Raw genomic sequence first — 18,383 nt, forward strand, 5'->3', positions numbered from 1 at the left:
AGACTATAGAAAGGGTTTGGGGAGCATGCCTTATGAGAGTAGGTTGAGTGAACCCGGTCTTTTCTCTTTGGAGCAGCAGAGGATGAGAGGTGACCCGATAGAGGTGTATAAGATGATGAGAGGCATTGATCGTGTAGATTGTCAGAGGCTTTTTTCCCAGGGCTGAAATGTCTAGTGTTATGATACCAGCCCCCTCCTTTGTGAGAATTGCAAGAGCCCTAGAAAAGGGGGGTCAATGACCCAAAAGAGAGAGAGAGAGACAGGCTGAATGGACACAGGAAATGGAAAGACATTCCACTGGGACAAAAGCTGGTGACTGTGGCATTGTTCTCAGGAGACACCTGGGAACTGCAGACGTGCCAACTCGCAGGGACATTGTAAAGCCCTCGGGCAAAGTGGGCTGGTTGAGAGAGAGAGGTTGCATCACCTGCAACCTGATTGACACCTGAGATCCCGTGAGGCAGTATAAAGAAGGGTCTGAAAGAGGACGACCCTCAGACGCACCAAGGAGACACCAAGAAGCACGATAACGCTTCCCGTGGGAACGGGAAGCCATTTTGAAGTAAGCCACGTGCGTTAAATTCCGAATGCGGGGTTTGTGGCTGGAACCAACGGAAGATCGCTTTTTAACTAACAACGGGGAAGATCGCTCCCCTGATTCCACGGATGTTTTGGGCAAGTTTTCCGTTTTATCTCTCTCTCTCTCCAACACGTGAAACCAAAAGGGAAAAGCCTGCAGACTTCAGAGTGACTCTTTATATATTTCCAATTGGACTCAGTATTATACCCTAGACAACGAAAGAGCTTATTTCTGAGTGATTATTAATGTACCTGCGTTTTAGATTGAGTATTGACGCATGTTATCTGAATGTTTGTATTAACCTTAATTTTTGTGCCCCTTTATTAATAAAACTTTTGAAAATAGTACCATTGGACTTCAACTGACATATCTATCTTTGCTCATCCGACTCAGCTGATCCATCTATCTTTGCTGGTAAGTTACCTGGTTACGGGGTTTTCGTAACAAGTGGGGGCTCGTCCGGGATTTGAAACCAAACGGGAGGGTCAGTGAATCGGGCTGTAAGTCCAAACTTAAATCTGGTTTCGCAGGTAGCCAGACAGAAAACCAGCAAAGATGGACGTGTGTGAATTTATGAAAAACGCGACTGTGGCGGCGCTAGAGGTGAGCACCAAATCAGACTTGTTAAATTTGGCGAAGGGGTTAGAGGTGGAAAACGAGCAGAATCAAGCTGAGAGGCAAAGACAGCATGAAATTCGGATCAGAGAGTTAGCAGCAGCCGAGAGAGCGGCAGCGGGGAGAGAAAGAGAGAGGGAGGAGCTAAGGAGAGAGCGGTTTAATGTTAGTCGGGAGCTGAGAGTAGTACCTCCGTTCGAAGAGACGGATGTTGATAGTTATTTCTTGTTTTTTGAAACGGTGGCAGTGAACCAGAAGTGGCCACAAGAGCAGTGGGTCGCGTTGTTACAAAGTGTGTTAGCAGGAGGGAGGATTTGGGCAGCCATGATGCCGACCCGCCGACCGGCGAGTACGGTGGCCCCGCCCCTAGAGACCCAAAGCTATCGCGCATGCGCGGTCACTCGCAGCCTGTCGGAAAAAGCGGCTGAGAAAGAGGACAGTTTAAATGAAGCCAGCGGTGATCTGGCCAAGATGTTTTTACCGACCCTGTACCATGAGGGTTCCGAGGGTGGTAAAACAGAAAGCAGTAAAGTAAAAGGGGGTAAGGGAGAGGAAATAGCCCTGCCCTTAGTGAAGAGAAAGGTCCTAGAGGTAGGAACTAAAGTTGAGAAACGGATAAAGTTGTTAAAATGTCCAGAGTTGGACATGGTTAATCTGTCTGGTTTGGCAGAATTGTTTGAAGAAGTTCAGAGTTCTAAAGGTGTTCTCGATTGTCCCGAGAGTGAAATGAGGGCAGTCTTAGAGAGGAAGGGTATCCTTGCTGTGGAGAAGTCAGCTGAAATGGCCGAGGAGGTTGTTTCAGCTCGCAGGGTTGCGCCTTCCCCAAAGGGGGGCTGCCTAGAGAGTAACTGGAAGGATCGGGGGACGTTAGAATTTGAAAAAGGTACGGGTATTGAAAGCCTGGAAGGGGCCAATGTCCCGTTTGAGTGTGTCCAAGATGGGGGCGCACGTGGTGCTGAACCTGGTAACAGAGCTCAGCGGAAGTCTGAGGTGTTTGATTCAGGGGGACGGGGCGGCCGTCTTTGTGGATCAGATAGGGTTGGTTCAGTAGGAAAAGGGTTAACCTTGGTAACCGTGGGAAGTGTGAGTTCCACGGTGTTTGTATTCGAGAGTGGGGCCAAGGTTAATGCCGAATTTAAGGGGGGAATGAGGATTGTTATTGAAGGAAACGGAAAGTCTGTAGTTCCCAAGTCGAAGGAAGAAATTTTAAACCTGGCAGATCGCTCACAGAGTGAGTCGGGAAATAGCGGGGCCCCCCACTCTATTGTTACGCCAGGGTGGGGTGTGAAGAGGTTGCATTCGAAATGCTACCTGAAAGAGGAGTTGGAATTAAAAACAAATAGCCTGAAGGGTCTTGACAGTTTGGGGCATGGTGTTGAAAAAATAGCCCCGATGAACGAGGCGGGCGGGAGTTCACCACGCCAAATTACTCAAAGTCCCAACGGGGGGACTCGCCAGAAAAGAGGTGACGGTTAATGGGGATGCCATTTTTTTTAAACAGCAAAGCAGGTTTTACGGGTTGCGCCAAAGCCTGTGAATAATAAAGACAGACCTTTGGAGACCTGCCGGCGAAGTAAACCGACCGAAACGATTAGTATTCGCATAAACTTTTGTAGATGCACCTAAGCTAAGATCACACCTCCTTAGTTATGTTGCTGAAGAAAGCAAATAAATAAGCTGGTTATTGAGCTGAAGTCTGATGCTGCTAGGCGTTAGCATGGCACGTGAGGTTAAGGTATTAGAGGAAAGGGGCACTGTACTTGTTAACTGTTTAGATGCTGACTTGAATGTATAACTGTATTACTCTGTATTAGATTCAAAATTTCTGTAAGACTGTACCACTCTGGGTTTTAACCGCTGGTAAAAACCTTTTTAAGAGGGGAGGTGTTATGATACCAGCCCCCTCCTTTGTGAGAATTGCAAGAGCCCTAGAAAAGGGGGGTCAATGACCCAAAAGAGAGAGAGAGAGACAGGCTGAATGGACACAGGAAATGGAAAGACATTCCACTGGGACAAAAGCTGGTGACTGTGGCATTGTTCTCAGGAGACACCTGGGAACTGCAGACGTGCCAACTCGCAGGGACATTGTAAAGCCCTCGGGCAAAGTGGGCTGGTTGAGAGAGAGAGGTTGCATCACCTGCAACCTGATTGACACCTGAGATCCCGTGAGGCAGTATAAAGAAGGGTCTGAAAGAGGACGACCCTCAGACACACCAAGGAGACACCAAGAAGCACGATAACGCTTCCCGTGGGAACGGGAAGCCATTTTGAAGTAAGCCACGTGCGTTAAATTCCGAATGCGGGGTTTGTGGCTGGAACCAACGGAAGATCGCTTTTTAACTAACAACGGGGAAGATCGCTCCCCTGATTCCACGGATGTTTTGGGCAAGTTTTCCGTTTTATCTCTCTCTCTCTCCAACACGTGAAACCAAAAGGGAAAAGCCTGCAGACTTCAGAGTGACTCTTTATATATTTCCAATTGGACTCAGTATTATACCCTAGACAACGAAAGAGCTTATTTCTGAGTGATTATTAATGTACCTGCGTTTTAGATTGAGTATTGACGCATGTTATCTGAATGTTTGTATTAACCTTAATTTTTGTGCCCCTTTATTAATAAAACTTTTGAAAATAGTAGCATCCGACTCAGCTGATCCATCTATCTTTGCTGGTAAGTTACCTGGTTACGGGGTTTTCGTAACACTAGCATGAGAGGGCAGAGTTTTAAGTTGCTTGGAAATAAGTACAGAAGACATATCAGGACCAAGTTTTTTACACAGAGAGTGGTGAGTGCGTGGAACACGCTGCCAGCGATGGTGGTGGAGGTGGATACGATAGGGTCTTTTAAGAGACTCCTGGATCGATACGTGGAGCTTAAAAAAATAGAGGGCTATGGTAACCCTAGGTAATTTCTAAGGTAAGGACATGTTCGGCACAGTGTTGTGCTGTAAGCTTTCTATGTTTCTACGTTTCTAAATTCCATGTCTTAGAGAAATGGCTGCTGTGTTTGAGCAGGTTGGTTTATTCTATGGCCAAATATCTCTGTATCACAAATCACGTGGAGATTTTGTTTGTAAGGCTAGACTTAAATGGACAGACTCAAGACATACTGCAGATGCTGGAAATCTAGAGCAATAGACATAATGTACTGGAAGAGCTCAGCAGGTCAGGCTGTGTTTATGGAAGGGAATGTTTTGGGCTAAGATCCTTCATCAGGACTGGGTGAAGGGTCCCAGCCTGAAATGACAACTGTTTATTCCCATCCATAGATGCTGCCAAACCTACTAGTTTTGATATAAGTAGTTTAACAGGATTATAACATTACATAAGAAAATTTAACATTAGCTACACATCCCTGAATAAATTAATAAGCTGTGTTCTTTGTGCTATTTCAAAACAGAGCACGTTAAACACAGCTGCACAGATTTTCTTAGAAACCCACTTTAAACAACGCTATTCAGTCAACAGCTGAAGTTATGGGTTTTTTTCTAATTAAATTTCAAACTGGTAGAAGATTCTAAGTAACAGAAGCACAGTAGACCTCTCTTCGTCTTTCAATATTCTTATTGTAGATCTTGTACCCCACCACCTTATTCCTGCAGTAACACCACATCACTTGATACCCTTAATATCTGAAAATTTATTGATTTTTGTCTTGAGTTTACTTAGGCAACAGGAGGAACAAAATCTAATCATAAGTCAGCAGAACAGAGGCTTTATCCTGAGAGCTTGTGGAGAGAATGTATGAGAATTTTTCTCAGACTTATGAAATGATCCACCAGCTCTTTGCTGTGCAGTGCACAGATCAGGGACTAATAAATATGAACAGGCACAAAGTGAATCAAAAAGTCCTTCAAAATAAATTAATGCTGCATATCATATAACTCATTAAAACATAAATGATTGTCTGCAGGCTGTAGGCTTCACCCCTGGAATCTTAAGTTTCTATCTAATATGAGTTGTTACACTTGTATTTTATTACCTATTCATACAAAATCCTATTGACATTAATTAACTTCTGATAGGCAGAACTAAGTTATCCGTTAACTTAGAGAGCTTCAAGAGGGACCAATCCCGATGACTTTGTCATTAAAATACATTAATATCTCAAAGACATTTTATCTCACTACGGACACCTGGAATGTAATGGTTTGTTCCATTCCCAATTTAAAAAATAAATTCCATTAACTGAATTTTCAGTAACTGATAGTTTATTATATATTGATATTAAAGGTAGATGCTTCCTAATGATTCAAAACATGACTAAAGCTATCAGCCTGAATCTATATCAGTAAGCATTATGGTGCACTTCTTCAAATTCCACTAACTCCTCTTCAAATTTTGTTGAACATTTGAATGCTGATAATTCCCTGCAATTGGTGGTTTCATCGTGTCCTGCTGTCTACCTAAAACAGACTCCTTTCCATAGATGCTGCCTGGCCTGCTGGGGGGGTGGGGGGGGGGGGTGTGTGTGTGTGTGTGTGTGTGTTTTTTCTTGGATTTCCAGCATCTGCAAATTTTCTCTTGCTAGCTTTAGTGTGTTGTCCTCTTTCTGTAATTACTTGCTTCCTTTATAATAGATTCTGGTTCTTCTCAATATTTTGTTGAACTAATAGGTCTATATTTCCACTGATTACCAGACTGACCTTTTGAAAAAAAAAGAAATAAATACTTGTTTTATAATCTTTGTGCTATCTAGATTTAATTAACAGAATAGTAGTTACTGCTGCTGCTGCCTCTACCTCTCCATTAATTGCCCTAACTACAGAGATGCATTTCCCAAGTTTTTGTTCTAATGAATATTCAACTATTTCATGATTTTTAATATCCATATTTTCTCTGACCTCCACAAGCCCCTGTCAGGCAGCCATCATTAGGCCAGGAAAATTGTTGGCAGCTAATGTGTGTTATTGCTTAGATCTATTTCAGCAGTTGCATAATCTCTCCCTCCAAGATTTTATTAATGTGAAATTGCAGAACTTGAACAAAACCCCAAGTCTATGTTACTGGGATGACAGTTTCCAAGATCATGTACCATGCTATGCATCATGCCTCTACATCAACAATTAACCATGTCCAGTAAACATTCAGAAATCTTGTTTAGTTAAACATTGTATAAAAATCAACTGTAAAAGCTGATATTCTGATTTGAGTTTTCTTTCATCGCCGAGAAGTCTGCTTATTCATTTCTTCTGCACATTTCATTGTATACTATTCAAACCATTTTCTTTCCCCCACACACTCTCTTCATATGCAATTTAAATGAAATCTGCTTTAGGAAAGGATATAGATCACACTGAGATAAATAAAAATACAAGATAACTGACAGAATTACACAGAGTGAAATGAATAATCTCAAGCAATAAAAATAAAAACAAATTGTAGAAAACACTCAGTGTCTCTGAACAAAGAAATAAGGGCAGAATTTTAGGCTGACAACATTTCAGATCAGTAACCAGAACTAAAAGTGAAATGAATTTCTGAGTAGTTTTTTATCTGCTATGGCTTTCTAATTTAATACCGATCCACATTTATAATTTCATATTTTAGATGTAAATTCTTTTAAAACCCACAGAAGTCAGAAACCCAAAATAAAAAGAAAAAAATACTGGGAATACTCAACAGGTCACGCTGCAGGACAGAGAGGAGAAACAGAATCGATGGTCCGAGTGGAAGACCTCACATTATAACTGAGCAGGAGAGAGAGAAAATAAAATACATGTTCAGGTGCAAGGAGCGAAGGTAAGAGAAGGTGATTCCTGAAGGAAAAACCTGAGGCGAGCATGTGGTGAACTACATATACCTGTCTGGACACGCCCCCTGCTGACTGCTCCTGTGGCTCCTCCCACAGACCCCGGTATAAAGGCGATTGAGGTCTGAGCCCGGCCTCTCTGTCTCCAGGATGTAGTATGGTGGTCACCCACCGCTTGTTCCTTCTTCCAGTCAATAAAAGCCGATATCTCGCCTTTACGTCTCAGAGTGAGTTATTGATGGTGCATCAATTTTATTGACTGCAAGTTTTAACACACCACTCTCAAAGCCCTCAGACGGTGCCTGGGTTTTTTTTTCCTATTACGCCCAATGGGTCCCCCATTACGCAGACAAGGCCCGCCCCCCCGGTCAAGTCTACCACTTTTCCCCTCTCTGCTGAGGCCTGCACGGCCTTCAGCTGCATTAAAGGGGACATTGCCAAAGCAACGATGCATGCGGTGGATGAGACCATTCCCTTCCAAGTAGAGAGTGACGCCTCCGATTTCGCGATTTCCTCAATCTGGCAGGAAGGCCGGTAGCATTCTTCTCTCGTACCCTTCAAGGCTCTGAAATTCGGCACTCTGCAGTGGAGAAAGAAGCCCAGGCCATAGTGGAAGCTATTAGGCACTGGAGGCACTATCTCGCCGGCAAAAGGTTCACCTTGCTGACCGACCAGCACTCGGTTGCGTTCATGTTCAGCAACCAACAGCGGGGCAAAATCAAAAATGATAAAATTTTGCGGTGGAGAATAGAACTCTCCACCTACAACTTTGACATCCTGTACCAGCCTGGCAGACTCAATGAGCCCCCTGATGCCCTATCCCGGGGAGTGTGTGCTAGCGCACAGCTCAACCAGCTATACGCCCTTCATGCACATCTTTGCCATCCGTGGGTCACCCGACTTTACCATTTCGTGAAAGCCCGGAACCTGCCATACTCCCTGGAGGACATCAGGACGATGACCAGGGACTGCCAAGTCTGCGCTGAGTGCAAACCGCACTTCTACCGTCCTGAAAAGGCGCAACTTGTCAAGGCCACCCGCCTTTTTGAGCGACTGAGTGTTGACTTTAAGGGCCCCCTTCCCTCCACCGACCGCAATGTTTATTGTCTCAATATTATCGACGAGTACTCGCGGTTCCCCTTTGCCATCCCCTGCCCCGACACCACTGCCACGTCCGTCATAAAAGCCCTGCGCCAGCTCTTCACTCTGTTCGGATATCCCTGCTATATCCACAGTGATAGAGGGTCCTCCTTTATGAGTGACGAGCTGCGCCGGTACCTGCTGGCTAGGGGCATTGCTACTAGTCGGACCACGAGTTATAATCCCCGGGGAAATGGACAGGTGGAGAGGGAGAATGCCACAGTGTGGAAGGCCACACTTTTAGCCCTTAAGTCAAAAGGGTTGCCGGTCTCTCGATGGCAGGAGGTCCTCCCTGAGGCACTCCACTCTATCCGCTCCCTGTTATGTACGTCCACCAATGCCACCCCTCACGAGCGCCTATTCTCTTTTCCCAGGAAGTCTGTCACTGGGACCACCCTACCAGTTTGGCTGACATCCCCAGGGCCAGTGCTGCTCCGGAAACATGTGAGGAGTAATAAATACTCCCCGCTGGTCGAGAGGGTTCACCTTCTACATGCGAATCCCCAGTATGCCTACGTGGTCTTACCTGATGGGCGGGAGGACAGGGTCTCCGTCCACGCCCGCAGGAGCAGCAGACCACTACCCCGAACACTCCCCGGTAACTATGAACCCTGTACCCGAGGTGACACCGCGCACACCGAGCCCTACACAGACTCCTCACGAGACTCATATACCGGGCACCTCACACACGCGTGAGGGATCACTGACGCCTAGTGGGCTGACTCCTCCAGTTAGGCCGGAACCAGCACAACCTCCGTCTCCGGTGCAATCACCACCGGCACCTGTGCAATCACCACCACCGGCACCTGTGTAATCACAGCCAGTGCTACGCAGATCGCAGCGACAGATTCGACCACCTGATAGACTTAACCTGTAAATATACTTGTAAGAAACGTCGCCACATGGGGACTCTTTTTTTTAAAACAAAGGGGGGGGTGAATGTGGTGAACTACATATACCTGTCTGGACATGCCCCCTGCTGACTGCTCCTGTGGCTCCTCCCACAGACCCCTGTATAAAGGCGATTGAGGTCTGAGCCCGGCCTCTCTGTCTCCAGGATGTAGTATGGTGGTCACCCACCGCTTGTTCCTTCTTCCAGTCAATAAAAGCCGATATCTTGCCTTTACGTCTCAGAGTGAGTTATTGATGGTGCATCAGAGCATAAGGATAAAATGTCAATTTGTGAATGGGAACAGTTTAAGGGTGAGAACATAAACTAAAGTGTATAAAACATGGAAAATCCAAAGCAGGAAGACATGCCAGGCTGGGATTATCCTCCCCTCCTAGATAAAATAAAGGATAAATGGAGGAAAAATAACATCAAACAAGCTTAGTGAATATCAGAGGTGGATGCCTGATACAGAAATCAACTTACTTAAAGTTGTGGACTTCAATGTTAAATTGAAAAGGCTGCACCATATTTGGGTGGACGATGAAGTGCTGTTCCTAAGCTTACATTGGCTTCATTGTAACAGTACAAGAGGCCAAAGTATTCAAGTGTTTCGCAGCGACCAACTGATCAGGTTTTTTTTTATTTCTCCAGTGTAAAGATGGCCTCATTGTCAAAACTAAATGCCAGGCATGTCACTGAAGGAGTGCACGTGAATTTCTATTTCATCAGGGGAGACTGTTTCGATCCATGGATGGAAGGAAGGGTTGAGGTGAAAAGACAAATGTTGCATTGCCTGTGCTTGCAAAGGAGAGTACTACAAGAAGAGGGCTGGTTAGTGAGAATGAAACAGCAAACCAGGAAGTCATGAAGGCACCTGTGAGAAAAGTAGATTTGGTGATCTAGTTTCCTGAAGATGACAGAAATAGCAAAGAATGCTGTGTTAGATGCGAAGGCTGGTGTGATAGAAGATATCAGTAAAGCACTAGTTTCATAGATCATGTATAATGAAAATAACAGTACAGTTTGAAGACAGTGGCTTTCCTAATAATACAGATAGTAAACCATCTTTTCAAGCAATGTAGAACATGATACAATAATGTTCCTGTTAGAAAATGGAATTTATTGGTCATTAAATCCCTAAAATTTCAATCTTATGACAATTTAGTGTGCCCTAAAGAATGCTAAGAACTTAATTGCTCATTTTAACCAACTCCAGCCCAAGGCTTGATGGAATGGACAGACAGAGAGACCCTGTGGGTTATTATTCTCTGATTGTGGGGTAGATGAATGAAAAACTAATAGACCCTGGTGCTTTGAAAAAAAGTATGTAAAGATCAACATTAATATTTGTGGTATAAAAATGGCTGCACTGGAGTTTGGATTCAGCAGAACGATTGAAGATTTTAGGGGTTGGGTAAGGTTGATGAAAATCATGTTAGAGTGCAGGTTAACTGATGAAGCACCTAGGTGAATTCCAGGAGTGGTTCAAAGCAACCCAAATGTGATTAAAATTGTTTATCCTCTCATATTTCAAGATTTAAGATTGTTTATTGTTATTCTTCAGTACACAAGTGTAAAGGAGAATGAAATGATTGTTACTCCAGCACTTATGCAGCATAATAACACAATAAGCATAAAAACACAATGAGTATAAAATCAATTGAAATCAACACAGTATACAAGTAACTGTTGATTGTGGCTGTACATACATAAGATTACATGGATGCATAGACCGATTTTTATGTAAAAGAGTGACGCTTGGTGCCGAGTATCTGAACATAAAGTGACTCTGGCAGGAAATTATAAATTAACAATGTGTCTCTTGACAAGAGGAACTCTTCTAGGTAGCAGCAAGGCAAACAAAAACACAGTAAGACAGGGACTGTGGCAGTGTAAGTATGAGATGTGGAGTGTAAGCAGAAAATGGCAATACACGGTGGGAAGAAGGGTGTTGAGGGACTGATGTGGCTGATGTGGGGAGTACGATGGCTTGATGGATGGAGGTGTTGATCAAGCTTGGGATAAGCAACTGTTTGCCAGTCTAGTGGTCCTGGCGTGGATAATGTACAGCCTCTTTCCTGATGGGAATAGGACAAGCAGGGTGGGTGGGATCCTTCATGATATTGCTGGCCTTTTTCTTCACCTTTCTGTATATTTGTGTCTGATGGAGGACAGGCCGGTGTCAGTGAAGCATCGGGCAGTTTTAACTACCCATTGTAGAGCTCTCCTGTCTGCCCCAGTGCAGTTTCCATACCCCACAGTTGAGAGCATCCTAACATAGTGTATTACTGTATAGTATGGAAGCTACATCAATATAGCATGTACGATGCTCTCAACTGCGCATCTGTAGAAGGTAGTGAATATTGGTGTGCATAGGCCATCTCTCTTCAGCTTCCTCAGAAAGAAGAGGTGCTGGGTATTTCAAAATATTCTGGGGATAAAGCAATGTTCACATACAGAGCTCTGGAATAAAAACCATGGTGTGCAATCAAAGAGAACGGTAAGAAATGCCACAGGCACAGGATCAAAACAAAGCATGGTGGTTTCTTTCACAAAAGCAAATGGGTCCAGAAGAAAGGAAGAAGCAATAATAAAGAATCCCTAATGACCAAACAAAAGGCCCTATTGAATATACTAATATTTAGGATGAGTGAATATTTGCTATTAATCAAGTTTATTCCTCAGTAGAGACTTCAGGATTCTGAATTACTTCTATTATACCATAGCTGGAGGTAGTAAGAGTGGTGGATCAATTATGAAGGAAGCTCTGCCCTGTTTGATTTATCAGATATTAGATGCTTACGAGAACAGATTCTATTCATTACACTTATCAAATTACAGAGCATAAAATCACAGTGCAGGTAAATTTCTAGCTGTATTTTAATGTGATTTCAGATGTGGTAACTCCTTTCTTTATTTTTTTCAGCTGGCTTTATTTTTGGGTACCTGAGTAAGAAGAAATGTGCTAAAGAAAAAACCGTTTCCACGCACTAATCCTTACCTCATCGGGTGCAGATTCTGACAAACTCTCAGTTGATTTACATACTTGCGAAGAAATAATGTAACATAAAGAGTCCCATGGCAGTGGAGTTCTGGCAAATTCAACTGATCTGTTCAGCCAAACTAAAATGTCTTACATCCAGATACAACATCCTATGAGACATAGCTAACTGTTTCATCCAAGAATCATGCTGCTTATCAAATAATGAGAATATGCTTCTGAATTAATTCTAATCTGATTACATTGTCCTCTACGTTGGACTATTTTGGATATGTTGTTTGGTCATCCTTATTCAAACTGAAAATAAATCTGTATATAAAATGCTGGAGAAACTCAGCAGGCCAGGCAGCATCTATAGAAAAGAGTAAACAGTTGGCAGTTCAGGCTGAGAACTGATGAAGGGTCTTGGCATGTAATGTCGACTGTTCACTCTTTTCCATTGCTGCTGTCTGGCCTGCTAAGTTCCTCCAGCATTTTGAGTGTGTAGCTTCAGATTACCAGCATCAGCAGAGTTTCTTGTGTTTGTAAGTCGCCATATATTTGGAATGCTGTATTTTCTGACCTAATTCAAGAGGTAAGATAATGAAGGTGGATAACCTACATAAGCAAGTTAAAAATATAACATTGCTATGAAGCTAATGGTTAATCCTGGACACATTGCATTTCATATTCTCTTAAGAAATAGGATTAGTGTAAATGGGTACTGGTGATGAAGGGGAGAAGCAACTTGGATCAATAGATATTTTACTGTAATCAGTGTAAACTGCAATTCATTATTTACAAACCAGTAACTGACATCATCAAAGGCCATTAAAACAATATTCATGCTTATAAATTATTTCCACTCAGGTTAATGATGCTATTACTTTTTCTTCTGGTTTGCTTTTACTTTTAATGCCTCTGTGTGATTTAATTCTGCACACAATTTCATACTTCATCCAGAAATAATTTTATTGGTCCTTGGATGATTTTGCAGCGTTAGCCATCATTTCGTATCAAATATAATACAGGGCTATTCAGATTGAATTTCATATTCATAATATTGATGCAAACTAGAAAATAGAAGGCATCGATGTATCAATTCATTATAATTGCAACATACCAATAGTTCTATGTATTTGCAAATTTCTCTGAAAGGGATCACCTTTTAGTTTTAATCGAGATGAGCAACAATAAAGACTTACCATTTCTTAGAAGATCTTTTTAACATGCTTGCTCAGGATTTGTAATACACCTTAATTTTGAGTTCTTTTGATTGACATTATAATCACTCAAATTTGCTATAATAATTTTCATTTACAGTACAATGCACATTTAACAGTAAACAGTATCAAAGGCAAGAAGCAAGATGACAGATGTTGTTTATTCAAAATTTAAAAAATGCTGGAAATATCCAACAAAACCAATAATTCTCAATTGGTATTCAAAGGTTAAATCGGCAGATTTTTTAAAAAAGTTTAACATATCATGAAAAATTGCAACAAGGATTGAAAATTATCCTGCCAATTGTTAATCCCAATAGAATGTTTCTTCTGTCCTTGTGATCTAATTAAATGTGATGATTATATTTTCAGAAAATCACCATCAGGGTACCTTCTAAATATTCTCAAACATGTTGTGCCATTCCATATGATCATGAATGATCTGCCCCAGGTATTAACTCAACTTCTATGTCATTTCACCATCACTCTGAATCTGTCTACTTTTCAAAAATAAATTCTATGTCCTCTTTAATACTTTCATTGGTCTTGATGGTGCTGCACTGCAAAGAAAATTGTAGATGCATTTCCATCTGTGAGTAGAAATTCTTTTGCACATCAGTTTTAAATAACTAACCCTTATCTTTTTGCCATATCCCCTCCCCATTTGAAGATCTCCCATTAGTGAAAGTATCTCAAATTCTAACATTTATGTTCCTTTAGAGTTTGTCGCTCACTCTTCCAAACTCCAAAGAAAATTTATCCAACTGTATGAGCTATTCGCAGTTGGACAACAATCTCATCCGTGGAATCAACTCATGGAATCTCCTCAGGACTGTGAAATTTTCTATTCTGCCCTTTCTTAATTAACATGGCTAAAATGAGAGTGGCTTCAAAAACAGCTTTCACAATTTTAAGAATACTTCTCTATTTTTAAACTCAACCCCCAAACAAGTAAAATAAAATAGCAGATCGGTCTTTTGAAATTACCAGTTGCATATGAATTCCTCTATACTATGCTCATGTCAGTCTCTCTCCATTTTCAAACCCAAATGCAAGACCTTGCTCTTACCCATGTTGAACTCCATCTGTCAAGCTTTTCGTCTTCACATTTGGCAATCTTTCTTGCACCAGTTCCTCATTTATATGTGGTGTTTATGCCTTCTTTCTATTTTAGAGTAATGCCTTGTGCTTCAGTTATAGTTTAGGAGGAAAGCTTTGTAGACTATTGTTCTGAGACTGTATTCAGGTTTTTTTCAGCAATTACTTATCAAAAGAATTTTAATAGAAGCTTAAAACTAACACTGCTCTGTGAATCTATATTAAGTAAATGATTGTGACGGTACTTACTACATGGCTGACTTAAAGAATTAGAAAGCCTTAGAGTGCTTCTTTCACACATCACATATGACAGTAAGAGTTTGATGACATATGTGATAAATAAGGAATACCTTTAATTCTGTTCAAGTCTTACTGAAGTAAGAATCCCATAGGTAACATCAACTTTGGCATTCACTATCATTAGTTTTACTTGTCAGAGGGGAGGCACGTAATTTTGACGTAATTTAAATGAGTCTGACGATCTAAATATTTTAAACATGATCATCCTAATAAATGATTTTCTTCTCCATATGAAAATTCTATATTATATAAAGCCTGATAACAATAACTACAAGAATTTAAATTACTATTTGTTTAGTGATTATGCTTCTAATTATGCAGCCCAGCTGTGCTTGAATGCAAGCCTTGCTTTCCTCCGAGCCACGGTAATGAACTCGTGGCTCCAAAGATAGATTGCTATGATAATTAGTCTAATCTCACTCATGAGCAGATTGGTGGAAGCTGTCATCAATAGTGTGATTAAGCAACATTACACACCAATATCCTGCTCACAAACACATGTTTATATTTCACCAGGACCTCCAGATCTCACCGTACATTTGGTCCATACAAGTCCCAAATATCTGGATTCCAGGTGAATGGTCAATGTTACTGCCCAGCATTTTACAGATTGTGGCAGGGAGTACACTGATAAAAAACAAAATTTGGAAATGGAGCAGCAAAAGCATGCATGCAGTCAGACTACAACAAAACTCAGGCATGAAAAGTTAGGCAGTAATCAATATTTGTGCCACAGAAGTGCCATCCATGACCAGCCCAGCAAGAAAGACCCGCCACCTATCCTTGATGTCCAATAGTAATACCATCTCTAAGAACTCATTGTCAACATTCTAGGGAGTTACCTTGAGAAGCTTTATAAAGTAGCTAAAAGAACATATGAGGCTGAGAATCATATGGCGAGTAATTTACTTCCAGATCTACAAGACACATGTCAGGAGCGTATTAGAATACTGTCCACCTACCTGAATGACTGTAGGTCTCACAAAACTCATGCCATTCTCGTAAAGCAGACTGCCTGGTTAGCACCATCTCAATGAGCCAAAACTAAATTTCCTGCACTGCAGTATGTACCATCTACAAAATACACTGCCCAGGTTATTGTTGCAACACCTCCTAAACTCAAAACCTTTATTATCAAGAGAGTTAAGGACACTAGATACATGATAGCTGCATAAAGCTGTAAATTTCCCTGCTAGATGCAAATCTTCCTGACTAGGAAATATATTACCAGCCCTTCGCTGATGGAGAATCTTAATCCTAGACCTCTCTCAGTGTGGGAGTATGTTCTTCAGAATGAACAGAGTAGTTCAGGATGCTGGCTCACCACAACCTTCTCACGTGCAACCAAGGATAGGCAATAAATGCTTGTCTTGTCAGTGATACCAAAACCTGAGAATAAACTTAATAAAAGCCATTACTAGTGATCCTGTGTCAGCAAGGCTAATACAAAGAATGCAAAAGTAGGAAAACTTAGCATTCAAGTACAATAATTCCAAGCAGAATACTTGTGTGGATGCTATGTACAACTACTGCATGAGAATTCTGATATTGGCTTTGTAAATCTGGTTGGCATAATAAATGGACTTTACTGGTAAATGTGTCTGAAGCAACAATTTCCAGAAAGGTACAACATTGACTATGCTCTAATAACTGTGGTTGAAAAGCTGGAAAGAATATTATCAGCATGCAAGGAACTGCAACAATTTTATAACAATTCCAATGAGTTGCCATCTGATCAAGGATGCATTTAGGGAGTCTTAAGATGATAAAATTAATAACTTAAAAAAAGGATTTTTGATCAACTTTCAAACAGAGCACAAAAGTAGTCAATATGCAAAGATTTGTAAGGTGCTTTGTTTATTGGTCATCGGACAGTGACCTTGAGTTATTAATAAACAAATACAGTACTTTGTAAAGGTGCAGCAACATCAGCAGAAGGGCTATTCCAGTGCTCTAGACATTTTTTCCCAATTTCATTTTCTTCACCAATGATGACTGTGTTTTGAGGCCATAAATTATGAATTCATTTCCTATACCATTCTGTAATTCTAGCTTTTTCTTACCCTTAAAGTCCACCTTCTCCATCAATTTTTGATCAATTTACATGTTTAGAGTTCAGTCAAATTATTTTTGCTCATTTTTCTGTGAAACACATTTCGATAAAGTAATAAATTAAAAGTGCCACCCATGCACAAGCTGATGTTATTGACCGAATTAGATGTGTTAATTGAAAACCAGCCAAATGCTTCCATTTTTATTATAAAATACTCCATAGAAATAAGCATTGTTGTTGATTATGAATTTCAAATTAATTTTATGATCAAATTTAATTTGAAAATAATATATACTTGGTTGATAGTGTAATTAGCAATCACAAATAGTTTAAAGTAGATTAATTATATATCCTTCTGCTAAAGTAACTTGATTAGATGTTTTAAATAATGAATAGTTATATTACCTTTAGGTTTTGGACATTCTCGTCCATATTGCTCGGGGAAGTTGGTGTTAATATTACCTATAAAATCTGTGGTTTCTTGAGCTTATTCATTTATGTTCTTTCCACTTTTGAAATATTACAATTTCTTCTGAAAGCAAGGAAATGATTTAATGTCCCTCTAATTAAATACAGCTTGATCGCTTAATCAAAGTTATCCAAATTCAATTTGTGTAATGTTAAATTCCCAATATGATATGTTATTTATGATTCTTAATTCATTCTATTAGACATTTTGGAGTAATTTTTGAATGGCTAGGAATTGGCAACATCAAAGAGGCAATAGAATGGTGAGGGGGGGTAAAGGAAATTCACAACCCACACCTCAGCAAAGGAATGCTAACAGTTGCACTGCTACACACTTGTCTCTGATTGTGTCTTTATAGTTTGCAGATTTGTCACTGTATTAGTGAGAAAGAGATAGGCAGATAAAGCAGCTTTGTATGAATTATTCACTGAGAACGCAAATTACTGGCCTTGGCTACTTTTGCTCTTTCAGTCTAAATTATGGTAAAGCCTGATCGCTCTTAATGACAAAGTTGTGTAGATGACAGATCTAGAATTCTGCTCTCGAGTATGCTCTCGAGTATTCTTCAGCATATCCCAAGCAATGGTTTATGGACCGCCTATTGATATTCATGGTTATTGTATAGGCTGGACAAAACAAAGGTTCTGCAGTTATACCCAAATGTCTGACAGGAGGAATGAAGGAAATTTGAAAGAGACAATTAATTTATTTAGAGTAACAGAGCTATAAAACATAGAATATATGCTTTTTAGCCTAATTCATTTATGCCAAGCAAGCTGCCAAACTGAACTTGTCATATTGCCTGAGTATGGCCTACATCCTTCAAAATCTTTCTTATTTATGTACCTGTTTAAATGTCATAATTGTACCCACTTCATCTGGCAGCTTGTTCCATGTACATGTCACCTCTGTGTCAAAAGCTTGCCCAATAGATCCCTTTCAAATCTTTCTCTTTGTATTTGAAAACTAAGCCCTCTAGTTATGGACTAGAGTGCTTAGTTCCCCTTCTCTTGGAAAAAGAATGTGGTTAATCACCCCTCATGATTTTATAAATATCTAGAAGGCCACCCTTTAGCCCTCTACACTCCAATAAAAATGTCTTAGCCTATCCGGCCTCTCCTTATACCTCAAACTTCCAGGCTTTCTTATGGCCTTGTAAATATTTTGCACTCTTCTTAGTTAATGTCATCAGTCCTAGGACAGAGAAACCAAAAGTGCCCTTGCCAGAATCTTGTACATGACATCCCTATGTCTGTTTTTTAATATCCTAACCAATGAAGG

The 18,383-nt window shown here is 40.9% G+C and overlaps 1 protein-coding gene across 5 annotated transcripts in view; it reads right to left on the bottom strand.

Moving 5' to 3' along the window:
- tenm1 (teneurin transmembrane protein 1) overlaps nucleotides 1–18,383 on the bottom strand; it is a 2,244,326-nt gene that overhangs the window by 1,678,528 nt on the left and 547,415 nt on the right. The gene's annotated exons all lie outside the window — the stretch shown is intronic.

Source organism: Hemitrygon akajei, chromosome 10 (assembly GCF_048418815.1).
Source record: "Hemitrygon akajei chromosome 10, sHemAka1.3, whole genome shotgun sequence".
Taxonomy (NCBI): domain Eukaryota; kingdom Metazoa; phylum Chordata; class Chondrichthyes; order Myliobatiformes; family Dasyatidae; genus Hemitrygon; species Hemitrygon akajei.